The sequence below is a fragment of the Simochromis diagramma genome, unplaced genomic scaffold (genome assembly GCF_900408965.1).
Source record: "Simochromis diagramma unplaced genomic scaffold, fSimDia1.1 OVJJ01000781.1, whole genome shotgun sequence".
Taxonomy (NCBI): domain Eukaryota; kingdom Metazoa; phylum Chordata; class Actinopteri; order Cichliformes; family Cichlidae; genus Simochromis; species Simochromis diagramma.
In genome coordinates, this window is record NW_024386832.1 from 719797 (window position 1) to 736810 (window position 17014).

The following is a 17014-nucleotide window of genomic DNA, read 5'->3' on the forward strand; positions in this document are numbered from 1 at the left end:
GCACCGACACACATACACTCACTCAGAGCTGTAATTACTGTCAGGGCAGCCAGTGCAGAGAAAACGGGCTGCAGCCAACTTGCTATAAAGTCTTTCCAGCTGGCTCGTTGTCCATGTGGATTCACTTTATTCCGGCTATTTTAAGAACAACAGGAATCCGCCTGATTGGAGATCTGTTCAGGGATTGGATTGTTGTCACAGAAAAGCCTGTTATGACGTTAACATCCTCATTTATTTGTCTCATTTATGTTTCCTGCCATTATTAGGAAGTTGTTTTGCAACAGAGACATTATGTCACATCTCCAACTTCTGCATCAATCAGCCCCCTGTTTCTTTTCTGAGCACATCAGAAGAAAAACTTGCCAAAACACAGAATTCTGATTGGTGAATGAATGAGGAAAAAAATACTGGTTAATCTTTTTCAAGCTCACATGTCCAGTGGTACCTAATGGACAGGTAATGATGAAGTAATGCTTTAGTACTGAGTAAGCACTCAGTACAATGAACCACTCTGCTTCACAGTAATGATGAGATGACGACGATGAAGTGACGAGGGTCCACTTCGTTTTATATCTCACTGAACGGGATGCTCGAAAACATTAACACAAAAAAAGCAGTAGACATAGGCTTCACAGATAACGATGAACTGATCATTGGAAAGGTACTTATTAACAAGTCATCAATTCTCAAGGAGCTCTGATTAATTCCTAAGCAAATTTTGAATGAACTTATCTTTAAATAACCATGAATGTTTAATTTGAAGATACTTATTAACTAACAATAATTATCATTTGTCACTGGTTCCATGCAAATAATCATGATTTTGTCACTTTGATCACATAAAATTTTATTATTACACACTTCATGACCTGGTGTGTCCTCCCATCTTATAATGTCTCCCAGTATAAACCAGGACAGGAAACCCTTTTCTTAGAGAGATGACTGTGGGTGTCACATTTGTGTTATCACCTGGAGCACACAGAGAACATGGCTGTCACAACTTCTTTCATCTTCATATTTCAGGTGATGGTCACTTTGCTTCTACTAGCAAAAAAAAAAGGCCTGTCTGTCTTTGTGTGACAGCATAAATGACAGTCATAGGTTGCATGATGTGCATGGAGTCATAAGCTGCATGCATTCTAAGTTGCATACATTTTAACTACAAATTTTTCATACTGGCATCTTTACAGTTAATGAAATCACAAATAAGCAGTCTGAAACTAGGATGCCAGCTTACAGCAGTTGGTTGTCATAGTTACACAAGAGTCCCTCAGCAGTTATAAATAGTTACTGTCTAAGCAAGTGAAGAAAAGATTTGTCACTGTAAACAGACCTCAATGAAATGCTGACACACATCAGCCCTGATCGTAGTTTGACACACCTGAGTAACAGCAAGCCAAAAGGAATCAAACCAGATCTGGGTTACAGAATTTCCTGAAGAGTAGAAAACTTGCAGTCCCACACCAGAGTAACTCATCCTCAACACAGCATCCCTTTACTCCAGCTACTCGTCCACATTTCTTATTAAATGAATAAATCCATAACCACTAACTGCAGATGTGCTGATAATAACTCTGGAGTTAACATCAGCACAAAAACTGATTGAGTTTCCTTGTCTCCTGTGGGTGTAATGTGTACATTGCTCAGTACTTTTGCCCATGTAGTGTACATTTTGTTCACTCTGTGGAAATCCTCTGTCTGACCACTTACATGAACAAATCTGTGATTACTCCATGCACATCAAACCTTATAAAGAAAGCATGTATGAGCTTCTTTGTGAAACTCACCTCACTTTTTTGTTCTCGATGAGTAGAGGCCAGAGCCCATACACCACACAGCAGAGTTTGTAGTGGAAGAGGAATTTAACTGACCAGGCTTTTTAGTAGTTTAATAAGTTAGATTAGTAAAAAGGTCCATACAGGAAGAATATTGAGGTGAAGGCAGAACCTGTTTTTAAGTGAATTTTATCCATTTGATCATATTTTGGCCTTTTTGCCACTATGAGAAAAACAGGCCACTCTATTAATTACACGGTACGCTGTATTGAAATATCATATAATCTCCTGGTTTTGGTTAAAGAATTCATCTATCTCTGAGTTCATCTGAAAGGGCCAAGAAAAGTAATTCATTGATGATGTTACAGCTTACACTGAATAGATGAGAGTATTTGCCGTGCAGTAAATTATATATGCTCTAAGCTGAACAACATTCCCTTGACAGCTTTGTAGAGCTGCAGGGCAGTGCACACTAAACCAATCAAAGTAATAACAAGAAAGAAAGGGAGGATATAAGAGGGAGGGAAGAAAGGAGATAGATACAAGCAGCTTTTGCTGATGAGGGTGAGCCAGTGGGCCGCTGGCTGTTTGTTCCACATCAGAATGTCAAGCAGGGCAGCAGCAGCCTGAGCTGAGTCACAGAAGTGAACATAATGTTGAGCGTTGGAGAAGTTTGAGTCTTTTAAGATTCCCAGGACCCACAAGTCAGCCACAACTCAAAAGGAGTGCAGATAAGGCTGAGTACTGCCCACACTGAATCGTCACAGCTAGGATTTCCTCCTCCAGGAAATGCGTGTGTGCTTAGTTGAAATAACCTTGAGTAAACAGAGCTCGATGCATTCAGTTCTTGCTTTCTGTGAATGTAGCCCAGTAGGCTACGGACGAGAGGCTGCAATAATGCTTTGGTGTTTTCACACCATAAACCATAGGTTGAACCAGCTGTCAGGTGTCATTTCAACGAGCACAGACACATTTACTGGTATATGATACTCACCTTGTGGGAAAGTTGTAAAACTAAAGTTGAGCAAAGCAATGAATAGGAGCAATTATGTATCTGTTATTACTGCAAATCCTGCTCATTGCTACACCACCACTGGCACTAGCCTACAGCTGGCTCAGATCAGCCACCCAACAGCACGTACCGTTGCTGCTGTGGGTGGTGTGAATATTGTCACTCCTCAAGGAGTCCAGAAACCTGGATTGGATCATTTTTGTGTGAGAGTATCGAGTCTCTCAGCAATCCATGACAAAAGTGCCTAATCCAATCAGTCATTGTCAGCTCATATTGAGGCCTGCATTTGTAGTGTAGCTCCCAAGAACACCAAGTGAAAAAATCAGGCGACAGGGTGCATGAATCTGCATTTGTTGACACTGATGCAGTCTGAGTGCAGGGCTAAGGTCCTGCTGCTGGCTAAGCAAGGTATATGAAAAATAACAGGCATTTTTATGTTTTCTATTTTAACAATCATGCTTACAGTATATTTAAACATGTAAGACACAATAGATGTTTTAATCCAGGATAAAACTGCACGCTAGCAACTTATGCTAACACTTTCCCAAAGAAAATGAGCATGCTGTCTTAACAAATTTAGCATGTATGTTTAGTACAATGCTAACATTAGCTAATTACTCCTTAAAGATATTACAGTTGAACCTTCTACTAACATACATGCTAAACACAAGACAAAGTTTGAAACAATGTGTGTTATTGTTCCATGCACAGTACCAGATGTTGTGTTTTAAAGCATGAGTGCTTTCTCCAAATCTTCTCAAGGAAAGCTTTCAGTTTTCAGCCTCAAGCTTAGTATTTTACAACGCTACCTCAACAAAGGTCATGGTTAAGTCTAATATATTTTCCTCTGCAATGTCATTAAGTTAACTCAATGACAGGTTTGCATTGGTATGATAAAATGCAGAAGCTATAAAGCAATACATTAATTTCTGTGTTGGTTCCACCCTTGGGCTTATATGCACCTGTGCAACCTAAAGAGCTTCACATTCAGGTTTTGTGATAGTTTTATGGGTAAGTTCAATAAGGAAGATCTACAGTCTCACAGAAGCACAGGCCGAGGGGGCGGTGTGGCAGCAATTTTTCACACCAGCCTATTAATCAACAAAAGACCAAGACAGACTTCATTTGAAAGCCTGATGCTTAACATTGTCCACCCCAGCTGTAAAACTCAGAAACCAGTCTTACTTGTTATCATCTATCATCCACCTGGGCCTTACACAGAGTTTCTGTCTGATTTCTCAGACTTTTTATCTGATTTAGTTCTCAGCTCAGATAAAATAATTATTGTGGGTGATTTTAACATCCATGTAGATGCTAAAAATGACAGCCTCAACATGGCATTTAATCTGTTATTAGACTCAATTGGTTTCTCTCAAAATGTAAAAGAACCCACCCACCACTTTAATCACACTCTAGATCTTGTTTTAACATATGGCATAGAAACTGAACATTTAACAGTGTTTCCTGAAAACCCTCTGCTGTCTGATCATTTCCTGATAACATTTACATTTACAATAATTGATTACACAGCAGTGGAGAGTAGACTTTATCGAAGTAGATGTCTTTCTGAAAGCGCTGTAACTAAGTTTAAGAATATAATCCACCCACTGTTATCATCTTCAATGCCCTGTACCAACATAGAGCAGAGCAGCTATCTGAACGCTACTCCAACAGAGGTCGATCATCTTGTTAATAATTTCACCTCCTCACTACGTACGACTCTGGATACTGTAGCTCCGGTTAAAACTAAGGTCTCAAATCAGAAGTACCTGACTCCGTGGTATAATTCTCAAGCACATAGCCTAAAGCAGATGACTCGTAAGCTGGAGAGGAAATGCCGTGTCACAAATTTAGAGGATCATCATTTAGCCTGGAGAAATAGTTTGCTGCTTTATAAGAAAGCCCTGCGCAAAGCCAGAACATCTTACTATTCATCACTGATTGAAGAAAATAAGAACAACCCCAGGTTTCTCTTCAGCACTGTAGCCAGGCTGACAAACAGTCAGAGCTCTGTTCAGCCAACCATCCCTTTAACGTTAACTAGTAATGACTTCATGAACTTCTTCACAAATAAAATTTTTAATCATTAGAGAAAAAATTACCAATAATCATCCCACAGATGTAATATTATCTACAGCTACTCTTAGTACCATTGATATTCATTTAGACTCTTTTTCTCCAATTGATCTTTCTGAGTTAACTTCAATAATTACTTCCTCCAAACCATCAACGTGTCTTTTAGACCCCATTCCTACAAAACTGCTCAAAGAAATCCTGCCATTAATTAATGCGTCAATCTTAAATATGATCAACCTATCTCTAATAATCAGCTATGTATCACAGGCCTTCAAGCTAGCTGTAGTTAAACCTTTACTTAAAAAGCAGATTACAGAAATGACAATAATGGGGGTCGGTATCAAAGCAGGGTCTGTTTGGACTTCATTTATGGAAATGGACTGGCTTCTGTATAATGCTTTTCTAGTCTTACTCACCGTAGAGTGAAAACCAACAGAATCATAAATTCACACAGTGCTTTATTTTATGCAGTTTAAGGATTTTATCTACCCGACACTTAACATAACATGCATTTCTTTGTTGCTCCAAAACCCTTAGTTTTAGAGCAACATAATGTCTCCTTAGTGTCCTCGACCTTTTCCATGATCTCTTGATGTGTCCAGAAAACCTCACCTGGGATACATCCAGGACGCATCCAAGTCAAATTCTAGTAACCGCTTCCTTTAGATGTGGAGGAGCACCAGTTCTACTCTGAACTCCTTACCCAGCACTAATGTTGAGTTCAGACATCCTTAAGAGGAAACTTATTTTTCCCCACTCCTTGTATAAGTCATCCTAATCTTTCAGTCAATACCCACACCTTGTGGGCAGAGGTGAGGTTAGGAAAATGAATCAACCAGTAAATGGATAACTTTACATCAGCAAAGCATCTCTTGCTGCACATTAGAGCACCACAGTCTCAGCATCCCTGCTTATATTACACCTATCCATCTATCATTCCCCTACTCCATTCTTTCTCCCGCCGATGAGCAGACCCCTAAGATACATGAAGTACTTAAGGCAGGGGTCAGCAACCTTTAAGACCCAAAGAGCCATTTGGACCCGGTTTCCACAGAAAAAACACTGGGAGCCACAAATACTTTTTGACATCTAAAATGAAGATAACACTGCATACATTTTTTTTTACCGTTATGCTTTGTATAAACAACTACAGTGTGTTGCTTATGAAATTCATGAAGTGCTAGAAAGAAAATGAAATTTTATTGATGTAATGAACACATTTTGAACTAAAATTGAAAAAAATTATAACAAAAAAGAAAAACATCCAGTTGAAGGTCACTTTTAAATGAATTAAAAGCTGAACTTAAATTATCCATATAGTCAACAAAAACTGAGCCGTCATCTTTATATCGCCTTTGGGCTTTCGGAGGCTGAATTTTAAAAATAATTGGAAAAAAGCACTATGCTCCCAAAAAAATCATTCTATCATTTTATTTTTATATTTCATCATGATAATCTTCCAATTTAGAACTACAAGTTAAAAAAGAACTAACACAAATAAAATACACTTCAGCTAAATACTTTTACAATTTATTTTCCCAAACCACGGAGCCGCAGGTTGCCGACCCCTGCCTTAAGGCAATAACTTAATTCCAACTTAAACTGGGTGATCCACTCTTTTTGGCCTCAGACTTGGAGGCTCTTAACCAACCATTTCACACTCTGCGTCAAACTGATCCGGTGGCCGCTGGTGACTTGCTTGATGAAACCAACAGGACCACATCATCCTTGGAAAAAAGAATAAGCAGTTTTTGAGGCCACTCATTCCTCTGGCTACACAAAAAAACATATGAACAATGGTAAGACATGGACAGTCTGAAAATCCACCGGATGGGTCTATTTTTCCCAAAGAAGTCCTCACAGACAAAGTGCAAATAGCCACTCAAGTATCCTTTGGAGCTGGTCCAATGTCCTGTAACCAGATTGAAAATGTCTCCATGAGGAAACTTTAACGAATTCAAGGTGAATCTCATCCATCCCTGGATTCCTGCCAGCAAGGAATTGTATTAAATACCTCTGTAATCATAACCCAATGATGAGCCAGTTGTTTCCCCAGATTCAGTTGTGTCCTCTCTTTTTAGGCCATCAACTGGATTTAGTAGATCCAGTAGATGTACCAGTAGAATACTTGATCGAGTAGATCAAGTATTCTTTCCCCCCATTATGTCCCAAGTTAGCAGCACTACCAAAGCTGCACTCTGCTTTGCCTGTCGGTACCTGTCAGCTGCCTTCAGAGGCTTGACAGGACTCTTCATCTCAATCGTTCCCCATCTGTCTCACTGCTTGCTGATGCAACATGCACCAACAGCCTCACAGCTCAGTGCAGCCTCCTTAGCAAAAAAGGTACACATTATGTATTTGTGTGCACCAGACCTGGTACCACGTTTCAAATAGGCCACTTCATTTTCAGAGTGCAGGCTTACTTGTTGTTCGTAGACTCAGAATGGGACACAGCATTTTTAAATAGAAGGCTTTTCTCCCGTGTTACTAGATCTACTAGGGCTAAAGCTTAAATCTTTAACAAGCTCATAGTTAGAGCTGGCTCATGTGACTCTGAGGTAGCATAGTCATTTGCACATGTATTTCAATAGATGTAAAGATCCTTACAATAATCCTTTGTTTTTGTTATACATGATGTGTTTATTGAAAATTCTAATAGCCAGATCTTTGATTTGACATCAATGTAGGAAACAAAAGAGAATAAAAAATGAGCATTTTAAAATGATATAAATCACTATTATTACCTTTAAGGTAGCAAAAGATCTTTCATTTACAATCATCAAAGAAAAGAGCCTTTACCTTAATAACACAGATTGTGCATATGCCTATTAATAATCATCTATAAGTGCAATTAAATGCTAGACTGACTCTGGGGGTCACACACTCAGTGACGCACCATAGACCTTCTTTGAAAGCATACAAATGTTTAAGTATATACACGTTGCTGTATAATTACAAACATTTGCAAATGATGGAAATACATATTCAGCAACCAGTGTCATTAACAACTGGAGCTGCTTTTACAGCCCCATCCTTTAAAATCCCTTTCAAGTACCCACTTGAATATTGATTAGTGAACCTAACTACTTAAAGTTGTTTGAGAAATCCCCTTCTTGTATTCATCTAGTTAAATGACTGCATACATGCGTAATCAACAGCGCCTTTGAATGTTACTGCTAAAGAAGACATGCAAAGCAGCTTATGCATACTGGGATTCAGTGCTTTTCCTGACAGCCCATTCTCATGCTTTGGACACAGAGCCTTGTTTGCTAAAAGCTTTTGAGGAGTCATTACACAAAGCTTTTGCTATAATTTATCTCTAAGTGCAGTGCCATTAAGTCAAAACGTTGTGATATGCAAAGCCAACCAGGCCTGCAAGTCTATTTATATCTTAGTATTGTCTTTTTTATTATTGCTATTTTACTTGCGAAGGTGTAGACCAGTTGGCAAACCACAGAGCCTGTCAAACTGTCAGCAGTTATAAAAGCAACTCACACCAATCAAATGTCAGGCTACCAGTTGGATAGCATAGAAGGAGCAGAAAACAAAAAAGAAAAAAAAAAAGGTAATTACAGTGCTGAACAATGCAAGATAAAAGTTTAATGCATTATGTCAAGAACAAAACTGGTTTTTCTTAAGTTTTGTAGTTTCTTGTGCAGCAAAATAGGAAGAAATTCTTCTAATGCATTATTTTTTATTGGGTTTGCAAAAGTGAAACCACAGTAAAGTTCTGCCATGCAAAACAAAAGGAAGGCCACTGACAATTTTTTTAATGCTGACATCTTGAGATCAAAAGTTAATAATATGTTTACGCAAGCTTGGAAAAAACGTAACGCTAATTGTCATATCCTTATTAAAGTAAATTAGCAAAGGATAACCCTAATGCATGAATCATATATTAATACTTGCTACATTTTGAACCTGATCCACAAAATGCACAGAAAAAAGCATGTGTCCATATTTCAGGGGATTTCTCCTTGGCTGCTATTTAGTTCTCATCTTTCTGAGATATAACTGCTAATGTCTGATAACCTTTCTTTGATGAATGAATGAAATGTTGACATTAATTCTAACTTTAATGATTGCAAGTTCTATGGCTTCCGTACAACAACGCCCTTAAAAACATGTTATTGACCCAAGAGTGAAGTCAAAAGACAACAAGGTGGTATAGACTCATTTAAGCACTGCAGATCTGTCTGTTGCTGCTGGTACCGTGTACACACGTCTAACTTACTTATTGTGACAGTAGTACAAACACACACTTCATGACCTGAGCCTCATTCAGATAAAGGTCAAAAGTCTTTACTGAGCAATGATTTGGTACACAAAAATGTATTCTAAGGCTAAAGCAGAGCGAAGGAAGAGTCAAAAACATAAAAGCTTGATTCGGTACCCCAAGGAATACACAAGTAATGGCTGGACCACCAGACTCAGAAGTAATAAGTTGACCTGGCACAGGGGAAGAGGAACAAAGAAGCTAAATATCACAATGAGGAAAAAGTAATTAGAGTAGGGCAGAGATCAAATAAGGTGGGAAATACAAGAATAAGGCAAGGTATCTGAAACAAAAGTTGAGTAATTTAAAACAACCAAAAAAAGAATTAATGAAAAGCATAATCTTTTACAGCAGCATGCAAGAGCATGTAGCACAAATCCACTATATATAGTAATACACAGTGTTGGGAAGGTTACTTTTAAAATGTATTCCACTGCAGATTACAGATTACAGAATACATGCCCCAAAATGTATTTTGTAACGTATTCCGTTACGTTGCTCAATGAGAGTAACGTATTCTGAATACTTTGGATTACTTAATATATTATCATGTTTTTTTACAACTACATGAATGTACTATTGCTGTGTGATTTATTACTATTACTGAAGGCTACTCGCCATACCAACACCAACTAGATTTTTAAATCTCCAGTTGTTGATTCTGTTCATCTGGACGTAGCGTTTTGTGGGAGAAACGTTTTGTCACTCATCCAAGTGACTTCTTCAGTCTCAGCTGACTGCAGGTTTCAATCTTATAAACAGTACATTTACATAATGACTGAAACCAGCCCACTGAAGGAACAATGGGCTGGGAGGTCAGTTCCTTAATCTTAATTATGCAAATTCTCATGACCATTGATCAACAACCACTGATCAAAGACCATCTGATCAATGGCCATGAGTACCATTCACAGAGAGTTGGGGAATGGCTGCAATCACAGCATTGTAAGATGGTGACAGATATACCCTTAGGCCCCCTCCCCGATTCAGAGATGGTCTTTCCCTTTTCATGTAAATGGCTTCCTTGACTCCGCGCTCAAACCAGTGCTCCTCCCTGTCCAGGATGTTACATCCTCATCATTGAAAGAGTGTCCACTGGCCTGTAGGTGTAAATAGACTGCAGAGTCCTGGCCTGACGAGGTGGCTCTTCTGTGTTGTGCCATCCGCTTCGCCAGAGGTTGTTTGGTTCCCCCGATATATAAATCCTGGCAATCCTCCTGCACTTAACAGCGTACACTATGTTACTCTGTTTGCGTCGGGGGACCCGATCCTTGGGGTGGACCAGTTTTTGGTGTGGCGTGTTTTGGGGTTTAAAAGCCACAGAGACCCGGTGTTTAGAAAAAATGCGTCTCAACTGCTCCGATACTCCTGACACGTATGGGATCACTACAGGTTTTCACTTGGACAGCGGTTGTCCTTCTCTCCTGGATCAGCTGGAGCTTTCTCTAGGTGACTTTCCCGCTTTGACAAAAGTCCAGCTGGGATAACCACATTTACTCAGGGCCTTCTTGATGTTCTTCTGCCTCCCTGGCCGCTGTGTCAGTGGGGATGGTGTTAGCGCTGTGTTGTAGCGTCCTGATGACGCCCAGTTTGTGCTCCAGTGGATGATGAGAGTCAAATCTTAGATACTGATCCGTATGTGTAGGTTTACGGTACACGTCAGCTTTTAGATGTCCCCCATTACTGATGGAAATCTCACAGTCTAAGAAGGCTAACCTGTCACTTTTCATATCCTCCCTGGTGAATTTGATGTGTCGGTCCACCGAGTTAATGTGATCCGTGAAATGTAGTACGTCCTGAGATTTGATTTTCACCCAGGTATCATCCACATATCTGAACCAATGGCTTGGTGGTGTTCCAGGGTAGGATACCAAAGGCCTCTTTTCCACTTCTTCCATGTACAAATTGGCCACGATGGGTGAAACTGGGGAGCCCATGGCACACCCATGTTTCTGCCTGTAGAACTGACCCTTGTATGTGAAGTAGGTTGAATGAAGACACAGTTCCAAAAGCAAACACACACGGTCGATGCTGAGAGTGGTCCTGTTGCTTTAGATTTTTAAATCTTAATAAAAAATGAGTAACAGTAGGTGGACATTAGGTAAGGCTGCACTTTTTGCAGTCATCTCGTATAGAAAACTATTCCGCGCGTATATAAAACAGCGGCTCCGAACTATAAAGGGACCTCTGGCTAATACGTCGGGTTCGTGCCGGGTTCGTAGCTGAAAACTAGCTTTACTTTTTTGTCTGGGTCAACTTTGCTAGTGAGAGGCAGAGAGAGGCGTTGAAAGGCTGCTGCAACGGAACTTATTGTTTCGCAGGAAAACACGAACACGGTGTACAGTCGAGTCTTAACAGCTTACTTACAGCTGGGCTCGTCAGGCTCTCTTCTTGGCTGCAGTGGTTATTATTATATTTACATGCTTCCAGCTCCCGTTTCTGCTCGGTGACAGCTCGTACTTTTCCTTTCTCTCCCTCCTCGCTCACAGACACATAACGTGTATGGCAGTCCATTCTCCCTGCAGCACGGACTACACTGCCCATCAGGCTACATGCTTTAGGGCGATGCCTGTAACACTCTGCCTATTGCCTTCATATGAAATCATTTAAAAAAATATTTCTTCACGTCATTATGAGACGCGAGATTGAGACACAGGCATTTGAGCTTCTTAATGCGTGTTTTGTTTGGGTTTCCACCGGCATGGAATTACCAAAAATAGAGAGACCATAGCCTAACATATGAAACAGGAAAAGACCGCCGTGTAATCCCTTTACTTCAGCAAAGTAACTGTATTCTGAATACCACCTTTTTAAATGGTAACTGTAATGGAATACAGTTACTCATATTTTGTATTTTAAGTACGTAACGGCGGTACATGTATTCTGTTACTCCCCAACACTGGTAATACATGAGTGTCAAACATAAGCCCCAGGGGCCAGAATCGACCCGGCAAAAACTGCAATATGCCCTGCTGCCTGTCTTTGGAAAATGTGTAGAACAGAAATTATGGACTTGTAATTGTATTGTCATGCATTTTACAGATTTTCCTGCTAATAAACCTCTCCCCTATGGCCAGTCACGTTACACCAAAGTAATTAAGTTATAGTTTTAACATTGAATCCCAAAGAGTCATGCTGACGGATTTCTTTCTGTTGAAATAGCACTTCAGTTGTTAAGATATCTCAGGGATTAAAAGTGTAGTTAAACTCCTGTACACAGACAGAAAGGGCTGGCCCCGCCCACATAAACTCAATGTGGTGGTCCGTGATATTAAAGGAGTTTGAAATCCTTGAAATAATGAACTTATATCTTCTGTACTTTAGTTTATATCTACACGTTATACATGTTGTGCTTTCTGCAGATAGCAGAACTATACAGTTGTGCTCAGACAACCATGGGCATGAATGTCATGGTCATTTTGGACTTCTTTGAAATGTTCCTTTGTCAGGAAGAAATGACTGCACAGCATACACCCTTAGTGACTTAAAAATGCAATAGTTTGAATTCATATATAACTTTATCAGATCCACACATGATCAAAAACTAACATTCCTGCACATGATGAGTGCATGTGAGCTTTCTGACCACAGCTGTACCAGCCTTGGAAATTGCAGAGGTATGCTACAGGCTCTAGGATAAAATCTTGTGCATTAAACCAGACTACTCATTATCTAATACCTTATACTAAGGTATGCTACAATATTGAGCCATTACTAGATCTGCATTTGCATATCAGCAGCATCTGGTGGAATGAATTTAAAACAGAATCCACTGAATGTTGGGTAATTTAATGCCCACGAAGTCTTCCTGCAAAGCCTAGTAAATCCAGATAAAAACACAAAAGTTTCACCTGAAAAGCTGAGTTGATACAAGGAGCATAAAATGGAAATACTCTGCGCATTACTCGAGCTAATGCCATTGAAAGACACCGCGGTCTATCTTACATATAAGTAGAAGGTTATTTAGCATTGTGATATTCAACCTCACTTTTAGACACACTCTCCCTGACTGGGTTGTTGTGCCTACTGGTGCTGCAGAATTCAAAGGCTTCTCCCAACTCATGGCATGCTGTGTGAAAATCAGTACATTACTTACTAATGGATACTGCATGCACACCATTTGGGGACCATGCAGGCTTTTCTCTAATAAGTGAGAATTATTCAAAAGCATAAAAACTGGGAACAAGAATAGTAATAGTTTGTTGCTTCCACTGCTTATTCATTTGTGTCTGAGTCTGTGGATTTTCGTGGGAACTTTTCTAACGGATAAACATGCTTTGCAATAACAGATGTTATTTTAGATATGCACAAGGGGTTAATTAATACAAGAGTTGCCCTGCTTAAATATTCCTTAAATACCTCTCTTTGAGAGGACCTCACACGTTTGGATCACTGGCTCAGACTTTTAAAAGGAGTCACGCTGAGAAACCCGTGTCTCACTTCATCTAGCTGCCTACTATGTGGAGATTTCAGCGGGAAGTGAGTCATTCCCTCCTGTTTCTGTGCTGCTGGTGAAGAGATGAGCTACACGACCCCGGCGCATGATTAATTAGTGATCATTATCCCATCTCCGCTCCTCTCAGTGGGTGGTGTGCTTTTGTCTTTGCATTTATTAGTATAGCTAGCTACACAACCAGCCGCCTTTGGCGTGACTGTGGGGCATGGGAACGTGCGTGTCACAGAGGTCTGGCAGAAACTGTCCGATTTTGCGATCATGCGTCTTTCTTTTATTTTAGTGTTGCGCTTTTCTCTGTGAGATCAGGACAAAGAGGGGAAAATGAGGAAGGAAGGGAGGAAGGAAATGTTCAATGGGGTGACAGCCAGGGTGTCATTAGACTCCTTTCAGAGTGGGGTGAGCGGCAGTGTTAATGCGCTTGAGCTAAAAAGCAGCTCATTCATTAAAAAATAAAACTGAACAAAGTTTCAAATGAATGTTCATTCACCCCCCAAAAATAAAAAAATAAACATTGGCTTGGACATTTTGAAGAAATGCTGCTTGCCTTCAGTAAAGGTGCTGGATACGTGCGCAATCAGGTGCCTCTTCTTTCTGTGATGATTATAGCGCAGTATAATTCAGACTACTACTGTAAGGTGACAACTCTCATGATTATTTCACCCAAATAGCTCATTTGAGTACAGGGTAATTACCCAGTGACATCATGGATACTGCACCCATATTCTGAAATGTATTCAGGATTTAAATGACTGGCTCACCTGGGACCAAGGCCTACAACGACGGCTATTACCTAAAAACAAATGTGAAAAGTAAAGCCTGGAATCAAATTAGAGATTAAAAGGATTCTAAAACATACCAATTATAATGTTTTCATTTTGTTTTGCCACCGTTGATCTGCTCTTGCGTGTATTCTTCCGCTGCATTCAGAGTTCGCTGAATGTGTGTGCGCACCTCTGTGGATCTGCTTTAGAAGATTCGATTTCTTTAGCTGTCTCATGTTTTCCTCTAAGAAACAGTCTCGTTAGAGTAGATCTTTGAAATGGGAGAACAAACACAAGTAATTTTATAAATGAGAGAGATTTAGTTGAGATTTAAAAGGATTAAAAGAGTGACTTCACTCCTGACTTTAGCTTTAACATTTTTAGGGCAGGGTTGGAGTAGTGCAGCCTTGGATGGATTTTTTACCTAACTGAAAATGATAAAGCGTAGTATAAAACATAGATATTCAAGTTACTGTGGTATTAACATTTATAGTGATTTTTGTACACTACGTCCTCTACAATTTCACTTATGGAAAAGATAAGCTGTGCCTCTAATTTTTGAGTGCTCTCAGTCCAGGGGGGGCTACTCCATAAAAGCAGCCCCGAGCCCTTAAAGCTGACCCTTCTCTTAACACCTACTCGGACAGACTGCACACCTTCTGATTACCTCTCATCTGGTGTGCTGCGGCCATCAGACTCTTCAATTACATCTGCTAATGGAGCAGCCTCTCTTCCAACCTGGCCTTCCATCTAGTTACGTGTGAGGGAGCAAATGTGAGACAAGAAAAAGCAAGATTGCTAGAACTCAGGAGAGAGGTACTTGTTGCTTTATAATACTCCTTTCCCCCGAAAAGGGAAGAAAAAAAGTGAATTTGCAATGAAAAATCAGTTCACACAGTTTGGAAGAACAAATAAAAAATGTAGATGCATTTAAACCCCTAATAGGAGTTTTGGTTTCCTGTTTGCAACTTCATGACCCTAAAAAAGCCCAAATATTTAAAAACAACATATTTAAAGATGTGAAAGGATATTAACCTGGTAATAATACTGAAATCATTCTTTTTCAGCTGTGGCAGGTCTCAGCAAAACAAATCCAAGTGACTTACTTTCACAAATGATTCTGCAGTGACTCACCAGCATTTTCTGGTTACTCACTGGTAACCAGATTCATGCTGTTGGCCTTTTGCAATATGCCTTGTGACTCTAAGTTGCTGCACTTGACCACAGAGGGCACTCTGAGTAAACAAATAAAGGCTGTGGTGATATTGAATCATATGCAGCAGTATCTGCTGTCATTGCTTCGACTGTACTTTTTGAACTGTCAAGTAATCCACACACGCCGAAGCTTGACATGATGTGAACACACAAATTGCTTTATTTGCTGCCACTGCTTTACAGCATATTGGGTTAGAGGTGAGTGAGGCCCATCTGGATAATGTCAGTGGCTTTTAACATGACACTGTAGCAGCACTCACGCAAATAATGAAACAGCCTTGCTCTGGGAGGTTAATATAGGGCCAAAGCTCTCGATGCGGCAGAGACAAATAACATGCAATATGCAGTTAAATCTTAAAGATCTTCTGAGTGTGTTCTGTAGACTCTGTGGATGCAGGAGCTCTACATACACTATTCAAAAACTAAATAAATAAAGGAATAGTTTGAAAACATATCAGATCTTAATGGGAAAAAACCATGCTGGAAATCTACACTGACATGGAATGACGAATGTGTTAGGAACGAAAGGATGTTACATCATTTGACAGAAATTAAAATTATCAACCTACAGGGGGCTAAATTTAAAGACCCCCCCCCCGAAAAGCAGGTTTTATCCATTTTGCAATTTTTGTTTGCAGCAACTCGAAATGTCACTCAGTAGTCTGTATGGCCCTGACGTACTTGTATGCCTGACAACTTCAGGACACACTCCTAATGAGATGATAGTCTGTGTTCTGGATCTCCTCCCAGATCTGGATCAGGACATCACTGAGCTCCTGGAGAGTCTGAGGTGCAACCTGGCAGGATGGACGTGCATAATGTTGCAGAGGTGTTCTGTTGGATTTAGGTCAGGTGAGCGTGCAATCCAGTCAGTGTTATCCTTCATCGCCCAGGAACTGCCTGCATACTCTCGTCACATGAGGTCGGGCATTGTCGTACACCAGGAAGACCCCAGGACCAGTGTGGGGTCTGACAGTGGGTCCGAGGATTTCATCCTGATACCTAATGGCGGTCAGGGTGTCATTGCCTAGCCTGTAGAGGTCTGTGCGTGCCTCCATGGATATGCCTCCCTAGACCATCACCGACCCACCACAAAAACCAATGATGTTGAATGGTGTCACAGTGAGATTAATGCTCTCCATAGCTTCTCCAGACCTCTTTATATCTGTCACATGCACTCAGGCTGAAACTGCTGCCATCAATGAAAAACACAGGATACAAATAATTCTGTTTTCTATGGCAAATGCCTTTAATTTGTTTGAGCTACCATCTAACAATGACATCATGAATGTGAGCATAGTTGATCCTTCAATCAGGCATTTTTATTTTAAAGGAATAGTCTGATATGCTGAAAAATACATGCATTTGGTTTCTTACCAACAGTGTGATGAGACAATAAATACCACTTTTCCTGTCTGAAGGATAAATATAAAGCTATTGCAC